Genomic DNA, 9,003 nt, shown 5'->3' with positions numbered 1-9,003 from the left:
TCGGCTTTATACTTGCATTAATTACTTCAGGAAACTGTTATAAGGAAATTGTTTTGGGGAAGCTTAACTGATTACCAAGGAAATGGAAGCTTTTGTAACGAGTCTGGTGCTAAGAGGAGAAAGGAAAGACAGGACCAGGGGCCCAGGCTGTTACACACACGCGGCTGCCAGACGCTTGACCCTTGGCAAGTCCTTTTTCTTCTCTGGGTCTCAGTCTCATTAGCTGTCAGAAGGGCAGACCCTGCCCCTCACAGCCTTCTGAAGAGCTGGGCTTCCCCTTCCTCAAACTGCTTCATGTCTCCTGCAGGGGCTGCTGGAGCTGCAAAGGGTGCAACAGCAGCAGGGGCTGTACACCAAGTGCAGGAAGAGGAAGTGGGTCTAAGTGTAACAAGCTACTGACCCCAGGGGACTTCCCACCAGGGCCCCTTGGGGAGGGAAGTAGGACCTATATTCCTCTCTCCCTACCCCAAACCTCATCTAGATGATACCCTTCCTATTCAGCCAGCTTCTTCCCTTTAAAACCTCATACCTTTGGAGAGACAGGTAATGCGTTAGAGCTGGAAGACTCCTCATCCGTCATCGGGTCCAACGCCTCATTTTACACATGAGGAAACTGAGGCCAAAAGAGAAGAGACTTGCCTCGATTCATTCCCAGAACTCCAATCCAGAATTAATTAAAATCCTTCATTTTCTAGATGGGGAAATGAAGGTCTAGACTCTAGAGAAATTCAGTGAAGGCACTTATTGCCTCAGCAGCTCCCTCCTTGGCACATGACGAATTAGTGAAAGCTTTGGGAAACACCTGAATCTCCTAGCTCCAAGTCTCTTGCCATCCCTTCCTGCCCATTGAGGCCAGAGGTGCTCAGGATCTTGGCAGTGATAAAGGAATGAACCTGTTATTCATCTGTTTGGTCACTAACTCCTCCGATTCTTCCTTTTTCCCTCTGCTCCTTTTCCCCTCAGGTCCCAGAGCAGGGGAAGGAACATTGGGGTCCTGAGGGATCTGAGAATTCTTAGGGAGGGAGACAATACAGTGGAAAGGGACCCTGCTCAAGACATTCAATTTCCCTAGGCTTCTGTCCTGAAGAGGTTGCTTCTAGCTTCCTATGTTATGCTTCTGTGATAGTGGGTCTCCTCTGCGGATCTGTTTCTCCACCTGTAAATGGAGAGGGTTGGAATAAAAGACCTGGGTGATCCCTTCTGTGATGTTCAATCATGTAGTCCAACCCCTTCAAGTTTAGATGAGGAAACTGAAGTCCAGAAAATTTAGGGTGCTATTCGAAGTCTCCCAGTACACAAAAAGAACAGAGAATTGTCCCTCCAGCCCCAGCTCTTCTGCTAGTGGAAGTCTGTGATCCCTAGTGGGGAGGCTTCAGATGCTGATCAGAGGGCTGTCACAGACCAACTACTTCCTGCCAGCCCCAGGGATCTCCAAGGGGTGTGAAAACAGAGCCAGGGGCCAAGGGAACTCCTGGCAAAGGGTCAAAAGCTCAGGTTCTGGCCAGGCCAAGTAGCCCAGGAGGTTGACTGGATCTCCCCTCCCCCCACTCAAAAGGGGAGGCTGGAAGCCAAGAATAGCGGAGGGCTTTCTGGAAGGAAGAGGGGGCGGGTCCCAGCTAACGTCCCCAGGAGACTGAAATCACCTCACCGGAGTTAAACTCTGCCATCAACCCTTGCTTCCGGACACATTCCCAGGGCCAGGCTTTGGAGTTTGGAGTCAGGGATCTGGGGGTTGAATTTGAACTCCGGTCCTCCCCTGGAAGTGGGATCTCGGACAAGCAGGCGTCCTTTGTCTGGGTTTCAGTTTTCTCTTCAGTAAAATGCAGGGACTGGATGAATAAAGGAGGGCTTCCCATCTACCTGGCAGTTAGCCCAGGGTGCTGGAGCCCATCCAAAATAATGCTTCAAATACATAAAGTAAAACACCCGATTATAAAGGGAAACAACTATTGAGGTAGTCACATATTATACATGCTTTAAGTTCATCAGTCTCCGATGAAGAGCCCTGGACCAGATAAGCTCTGGGGTCTGTCTTCTTGGGGATGTGGATGGATCCACTCCCCTATGAACGGAGCCTTGTATGCCGCTGGCTTCAGAGAGCTGTGGGTACAACATGCCTCCCTCTGTGGCCAGGGGCCTGGATTTAGATCTGGGAGGCCCCCTTAAGATGGAGTCAGGAACCTAGATGGGGGAAGATGAAAATGAAACAGGCAGAATCAGAAGCCTGGACTCCACCAGACAGAGTCCTGAGCCGTTCCAAGAGAACGGCAGCTCTTTGAGCAGTCCTTGTATTCCCTAGCACATAGTAGGCCCTTCAGGACACCTCTATGAACCCAAGGTCATTGCCATCCTGTGATTGGACTTAGAAGCTCAAGCGTGACTTAGGTACCCGACATTTGACAGTAAAATCCGACTCCAGGATAGACTAGCTTCTTAGACTGGAGGGTGGGGGATCCAGAGCTCCTGGGTTCGGGCTCATGGGACCCAGGAGAAGCAGTATATTAAGTATAAGTATTTTTCCCCTTTTCCTAGCTCCTGTGTCCTGTGTGTTCATGTTTGCCAGTGAATTGGAATGAGACGATCTGGACTCCCAGCCCTCCTGCTTATGAACTAGATGTAATGTTGGACAAAATAATAAAAGTCGATGTTTCTGTAGCTTTGCAAGATTTACAAAGTCCTTCCCTCAGGACTGCTACTGCCACCATTTTATAGAAGCTCAGAGAGGTTCTCACATGCCCAAGGCCATACAGTTCTTGGTACCTTGAACTTTCTGAGTCTCAGTTTCTTCACCTTTAAAATGAGGGGGAAATAGGCTAAACAACCTCCCAAGACCCTTCCAGATGAAACAGCCTTTAAGCTCTGGGTCACAGGATCTTAGATGCAGACCAGAACTCACATCATTGGCTACCTAGACCAACCCCTTCACTTTAGACAAGGGGAAACCAAGGCCAAGGGAGAAGTGACTTGCCCAGGGATTAAGTTGCTTTAATGTCACTGACATTAAATCCCAACAATCTTTCCATACTGTCTTATCACCAAATCTGTGCCTCAGTTTCCTCTTTTGAAAAATGGGTAAAGTCTTCAAGATTTCTATCTGAAAATTGATGACTGTGCTCCAGGGGCAACCCCTGTCTCACTTCTTCCAAGAAGTCTTTCAGGGCTGACTACTGTAGTCCAGACTGAGTGGTTCCTCCCCTGACCTTCTCTAGTACCGATAAGTCTGAGCCCTCTGATGTATCCCATTATTATCTCTGCCCAATAGTTTCCCAGCTATTCCTTTTGACTCTCCATTGAACTGGCATCCCTCTGAGGGCAGAATAGGGAATTGGTTGACAAGAAAAGGGGTCATCAAAGTCTTCTGATTCTGCATCTGTTTCATTTTTATCTTCCCCCATCTGGGTCTCTGACTCCATCTTAAGGGGGGCCTCCCTTGGTGAAGCAAGGCAAGGCAGGAGGAGGACTTGGTTTCTGGCTCTCCTTCCTTTCTCTGAACCTCAGTTTCCCTATATTTGGCTCCATCTCTTCAGAGGGCATACTAAATTCTATGATCCTAAATTCATTCTCTGTTCTGTCCTGGCCTAGACAGGACTAACAGTAAACTTCTAAGCCCTAAATATAGATGGACTTTCACAAGTCTAGAGTAGGGAGGTGACTTTACATCACATAGCTACTCCTACCCCACTTCTTTAAGTCCCTCCCACTTTGGGGAAGCCTGTCCATAGCCTTGAAAGATAGCACTTGTGTGGGAGTGGGAAGTGGGGGTTGGGGAATGGTGGCTAAGACAAGAGTTCACCTTCATCCCAAGGTTACCTGCCTCTGCCCCAAAATGCCTACCTCTGCTGCCTCCTTCGGAGGATCCACACAAAGGAATCTCCTTGTGATCAGTCTGTCCTCTGATTACTATGCTCCGAGGCACGAGAATTGAGATCCACTGTACCTGAAAGTTAAGAAAAACCTGATACCTCTAATCCAGACCACCCTGGACCCCAACTCGGCTTCTTAGTCTCTGGGATCTGAAGTCATAGCTCTGGTTCAGTCACCACTCATAACTTCTAAGAAGGTCAAGGAAGGAAGAAAGGTTCTGTGGACACTAGACCTAAATCAGGAGACCTGAGTTCAAATTCTGCTCTCCTAGGTAGACATTTTTCAATGGCTAACTGTACAATATTGAGACAATGCTGCCTGATTATTCACTAATCTCTGCTAAGTCATGAAATCTGGTTTGTGTGTCCAGCCTAAGAGGGAGCTGAACTTTGAAGGGAGCCAGGGGTTGCAAAAGGTGGAGTTTTAGATGGGCGAGCAAAATCTCAGAGATGGAATCTTGCATGTTGAGTAAGGAGATAGTAATTAGACCTTTTTGGATGGGGGAAGGGATTTGGGGATGGGAGAAGAGCCCACTGCCGTGGTCTTGGGTCACTTTAATGAACTGACCTGGCCTCAGTATCTCCACCTGTCAAAAATGAATTCAACCTAACAGGAATTTTCCTTCAACAAAGGAGGTTAGCCAACAAGGGATGAATTTTCCTGGGACCGCACCCTACTGAGCTTAGGTCCCCAGAGGACAAGGATGATGCTGGGCCGGAAGTATGAAGCCCCAGGTAAATGTGAGCTGGGATTATCATTAGACCCTGATGACAAGGACCTGGGTGTGCTCCTGACCTGGGCAGGTCAAGTCACTCAGTGTTAGCCTCTGGATAGATGACTCAGTTTCCAATCATCAGGCATCTGGGTACTCCTCCTATTTGTATTTCATTTTTAAGACTCCCCAAACACTCCAGAGGCATGAGTTGGCAGCAGCAACCCTGGGTTTCAATGGTTTGAGCACCTGGGGAAACTGAGGCACTGACATGGCACAAGCATGAGTAGGGCAGGGCCTATAAAATATTATAATCTCCATGGTAGGATTACACAGGCAGACTTTACACAATAAACACATCCTTGAAAAGTTGGCTATACAGAGAATCCTATTCTGAATGGGCCAGGGCATCAGAAAGCCTCTCCACAGGTCTCCACTCCCTAGCTGAGGCTTCTTCATGGCCAGTGCTTCTTTTAAGTAAATACCACACCTTTGGTATGACTGGACCCCTGCCCCACATTCTTCTTTCCTTAGATATCTATTTTTACTTTTTTTAATTTAAAAAAAATTTAGGGGGCAGCTAAGTGGCACTGACCCTGGGTCAGGAGGACCTGAGTTCAAATGTGACCCCAGACATTTAATGACTTAGCTGTGTGACCTTGGGCAAGTCACATAACCCTATTACCTTGCAAAAAGTTAAAAATAAAAGGTTTAGTGATGCCAATTTGTCTTGGAAGAAGAGCCAAGAAATGTATCTCCCTCCCAGAGGTGGGGGCCTTCAGATGTGGAACACTGCATACTTTATCTAATTCCTGATTAATTTTGTCAGACATCTTTTTTTTTAATGTTTGTTACAAGACTTGATAAGAAGGGAAGGGATAATTCAGAATTAAAGGGGTTATTAAAACAAATTAAAATTAAAATATATATCACATTCACTTCCTGATATATTCCTCTAACCTCCCCATCACCTGAGTGGAGTTGAAATCAGCTGAAACCAATCAGTACCTCCCCATCAGACAGAGTAGGCTACATTTCAGATTGATAGCTTCTTCTCTCTCCCACAAAAGTACCTTCCTCTTCTTAGTCTGAGGTCCAGTTAGTTAGTCCTTCAGCCTACTTCCTCTCTGGATTCCCACCAGTCTGACATAACCCGAGAGAGACCCACAAACGTGGGAGCCTGCTAGATTCTGCGAGGTAGTGAGGAACCTGCCCGCCAGTCTCCCCTCTGAGGCATCAAGGCTCAGCCCACCCAGTCCCTTGGTTCTCAGTAGCCAGATTCTCCCCCTGCCCCTTCTCCTCCAGGTTGTTTTTGAAAAGCTCATCACTTGGATGGGTTCAAGATGGAGAATGAGACATATTGTTTGCAGACACAGTCAATGTGGGGATTTGTTTCCTCTTGGTTGCCTAGATCTGTCACAAAGGTTTTTGTTTTTCATTTTTTCAAAGGAAAAAAGAGACGGGAGGGAGGAATAATGATATGGTTGACAAGAAAATGGGTCATCAAAGTATTTTTTTTTAATGTATGGAACAAGAAACAGAAGTCTTGAAAATGATGTGTTGAATTTATTATATAATTAAAAGGAACAACAAAACAATGTAGGAGATACCTGAAACTTCACTTACAGTACTTTCCCCACTCCCCGTTTATCTTGTATATGGAAATGCTCATTTTATATTCATTAAGTATGCAATAAGATGTTATTTTGGAAAAAGAAACCCTCCCCTTGCTCCCTTCCTCATCTCCCCTTTACCTATCTCCCTACCCAGCTTCTCATCTCTTTCCCTCGTTCCCTTACAACACCTGGGGGACCTGGGACCGGAGGCCTCCCCCCACCCCCAGCCTCAGATTTCTCAAATGAGCAATACCTAAAGGTTTCCTAACTGTGGGCAGGTCAGCTACTGATAATTAAGGGTGATGATAATGATGGCCAGAAAAGACATAGGGATAAATTAACTTAAACATTGTCTTAGACAACTAAGGGCATGCAAAGGTTAACTCAACCGCTGCCCCTACATTCTGCAAGTCGGAGACCCCTTAGAGTAGGAGAGCTCAGGGCTGGGATGGGTCACAGAGTAGGGAGGTCAGGGCTGGACAGCACTTTAGAACAGGGGATGATGGGACCGGGAGGGGCCCCAGAACAGGGAATGTCAGAACCAGAAGTATCTTTGAAATGGGTCATTAGAAGCATAGACTTCTGAGACCCAAGAGACAAAGTGTTGTGGAAAGTTACAGTTGGTAGGAGGCAGAATTAGAGCCTGGCACTAGGATGCCAGGCTCTCCTCTGATCATTCACCCCTCCCCCACTTCAGCTTCTCCTCTCCTGAGGAGCGAGGAAGGCCTCCCAGCCCATGGCTCTTTGCTTGGTAGAGATCTGACCTAGAGCAGGGTTTCTCCCCTTCTTGTGTGACCTGGATCCCTCTGGCAGCATCTGACCAAGCCTAGGGTTCTTTCTTGGGACCAGGTTTGGAAATGCACACACAATAGCATAATAGGATTGTAGAGAAAACCGATCATTTGGCATCTTCTATCTGTACATGTGAATGTCTAAATATAGAGCAGGTAAAGAACTGAGCAAGACAGGGCTTTTCTGGGTAAATTAGAGGTTGCAGAGTGCAGGATGTGGAGAGGAGCTTGCTTAGGAGGTCAGTAGGTTTATCATTGTCAACATGGGTCTCCGGCCTGCATTTGGAGACAGTCTTAGAATCCGTACAGTGGCACAGTGGATAGAGTACCAGCCCTGGAGTCAGGAGGACCCAAGTTCAAATGTGACCTCAGAAAATAATTGTCTAGCTGCATGACCTTGGACAAATCACTTAACCCCATTGCCTTAAATAATAATTCTTTAAAAATTTCTCGGCTCAGAGGCACAAGGCAATGAAGCAAAATTCCAAAGGTCTCCTGATGAAACATGCTGCCCACCTTCAAAGGGAGAAATGATGGATGTATCCAGACCAAAGCAGAGGTTCTTTCCTTCTTTCTTCCCTTTTTCCTTTTTTGGCGGGGGGGGGGGGGGGGGGCAAAGCTAATAGAACAATTTTTTGCGTGACCATACATTTATGTGAGGGTCTTTGTCTTCTCAATGGGAAGAGAATTTTGAACCAAAAATAGTTTTAAAATAAAGAATTGAGAACATCTAGGTGATGTAAAAACAGAGTCAATTAAGAAATGTATTTTTAAAAAGGAAAAGAATCACTTTTGATCCCATGTCCCTTCCTCTGCTCAGGCAGCTTCAGGTGTCTGCTTTTCAGGCGCAATTCAGAAGTGCTTTTGAGACTTCCCAACTTACCTTGCCAACCTTGGTTCTTCCTCTCCAAACATCTTACACTCAACAACCGTCATTAAGGACTGCATTATCCCACCTCTCTTCTTTTGCTCAAGCTGTGCCTGATGCCTGGCCACCCTCACTTCACCATTGAATTTTTAGTCATCCTCATTCAGTGGGCATTTCACTTTCTCCAAGAAGTTTCTCTCATCAATCCAGTTAGGCAAGACCATCCCAGACAGGAGGGTGCACCCAGTTCCCTACTTTTCTGGACCCCTTTTGTATTCTGCTCTACTTTTGTCTTTATTATTAGATCGTAAGCTGCTTGAGGGGACCGAGGTTTGTTAAACTTTTCCTTTCTCAGACCTGGAACAAAACAAGAACTCTCAAAATGTAAGGAATTATTGCCTGACTAGGAAAATGGTTGGGTCAGTAGGTGAAGTTAATTAACCAAGTGTTCTGGTGGCATGGGGCTGGGAAAGTTCAAGAAGACAATGTGGATGAGGTAATAGAGGACTCACCACTAGGGACCCAAGAGGTTCTAAGGGGTGGTGAGGAGGGAGAGCACCAGAAGGGTCCTGAAACTCAAGCAGCCAGCTTGGGGGGCTATCAGTTCAACTCATGGGAAGCCCATCAGAGAAGGCAGCAGAGGGGTTTCCAAATTCCCTCCTCTGACCATAGTGAGGGCACGGATTCCAAATTGTGACTCTGCTACTTAGAGGCAGGGCAGCTTTTGGGATTTGGAGATAGGAAGGCTCGTGCGCTTCCTAGCTGTGTGACCTTGGGCAAGTCACTTCACCCTGTTTGTCTCAGTTTCCTCCTCTGTAAAATGACCTGGAGAAGGAAAAGGCAAATCACTCCAGTATCTCTGCCAAGAAAGCCACCCAAGTCGGGTCACCAAGAATTGATCACGACTGAAACACAAAGTGGTTTTGAGGCTCAATACTACTTCCAGGTGGACTGCGACCTTGAGCCCTCTGGCAGATCGTGACAATCTCTGGTGTGTTGCCCTGTGTATCAGGCCGCCCCTGGGGCACATGGTTTAGTGAGGGATGTCACTTTGTTTGTGGGTACATTACCCCAGAGAGGGGGGACCATGTCAATAAAGACCCCTGGAATATTCAGGTGGAGGATCCCAACTGTTGGCTCCACAAGCTCCAG

The sequence above is a fragment of the Macrotis lagotis genome, chromosome 2, assembly GCF_037893015.1.
Source record: "Macrotis lagotis isolate mMagLag1 chromosome 2, bilby.v1.9.chrom.fasta, whole genome shotgun sequence".
Taxonomy (NCBI): Eukaryota; Metazoa; Chordata; class Mammalia; order Peramelemorphia; family Peramelidae; genus Macrotis; species Macrotis lagotis.
This window is presented reverse-complemented; position numbering follows the sequence as displayed.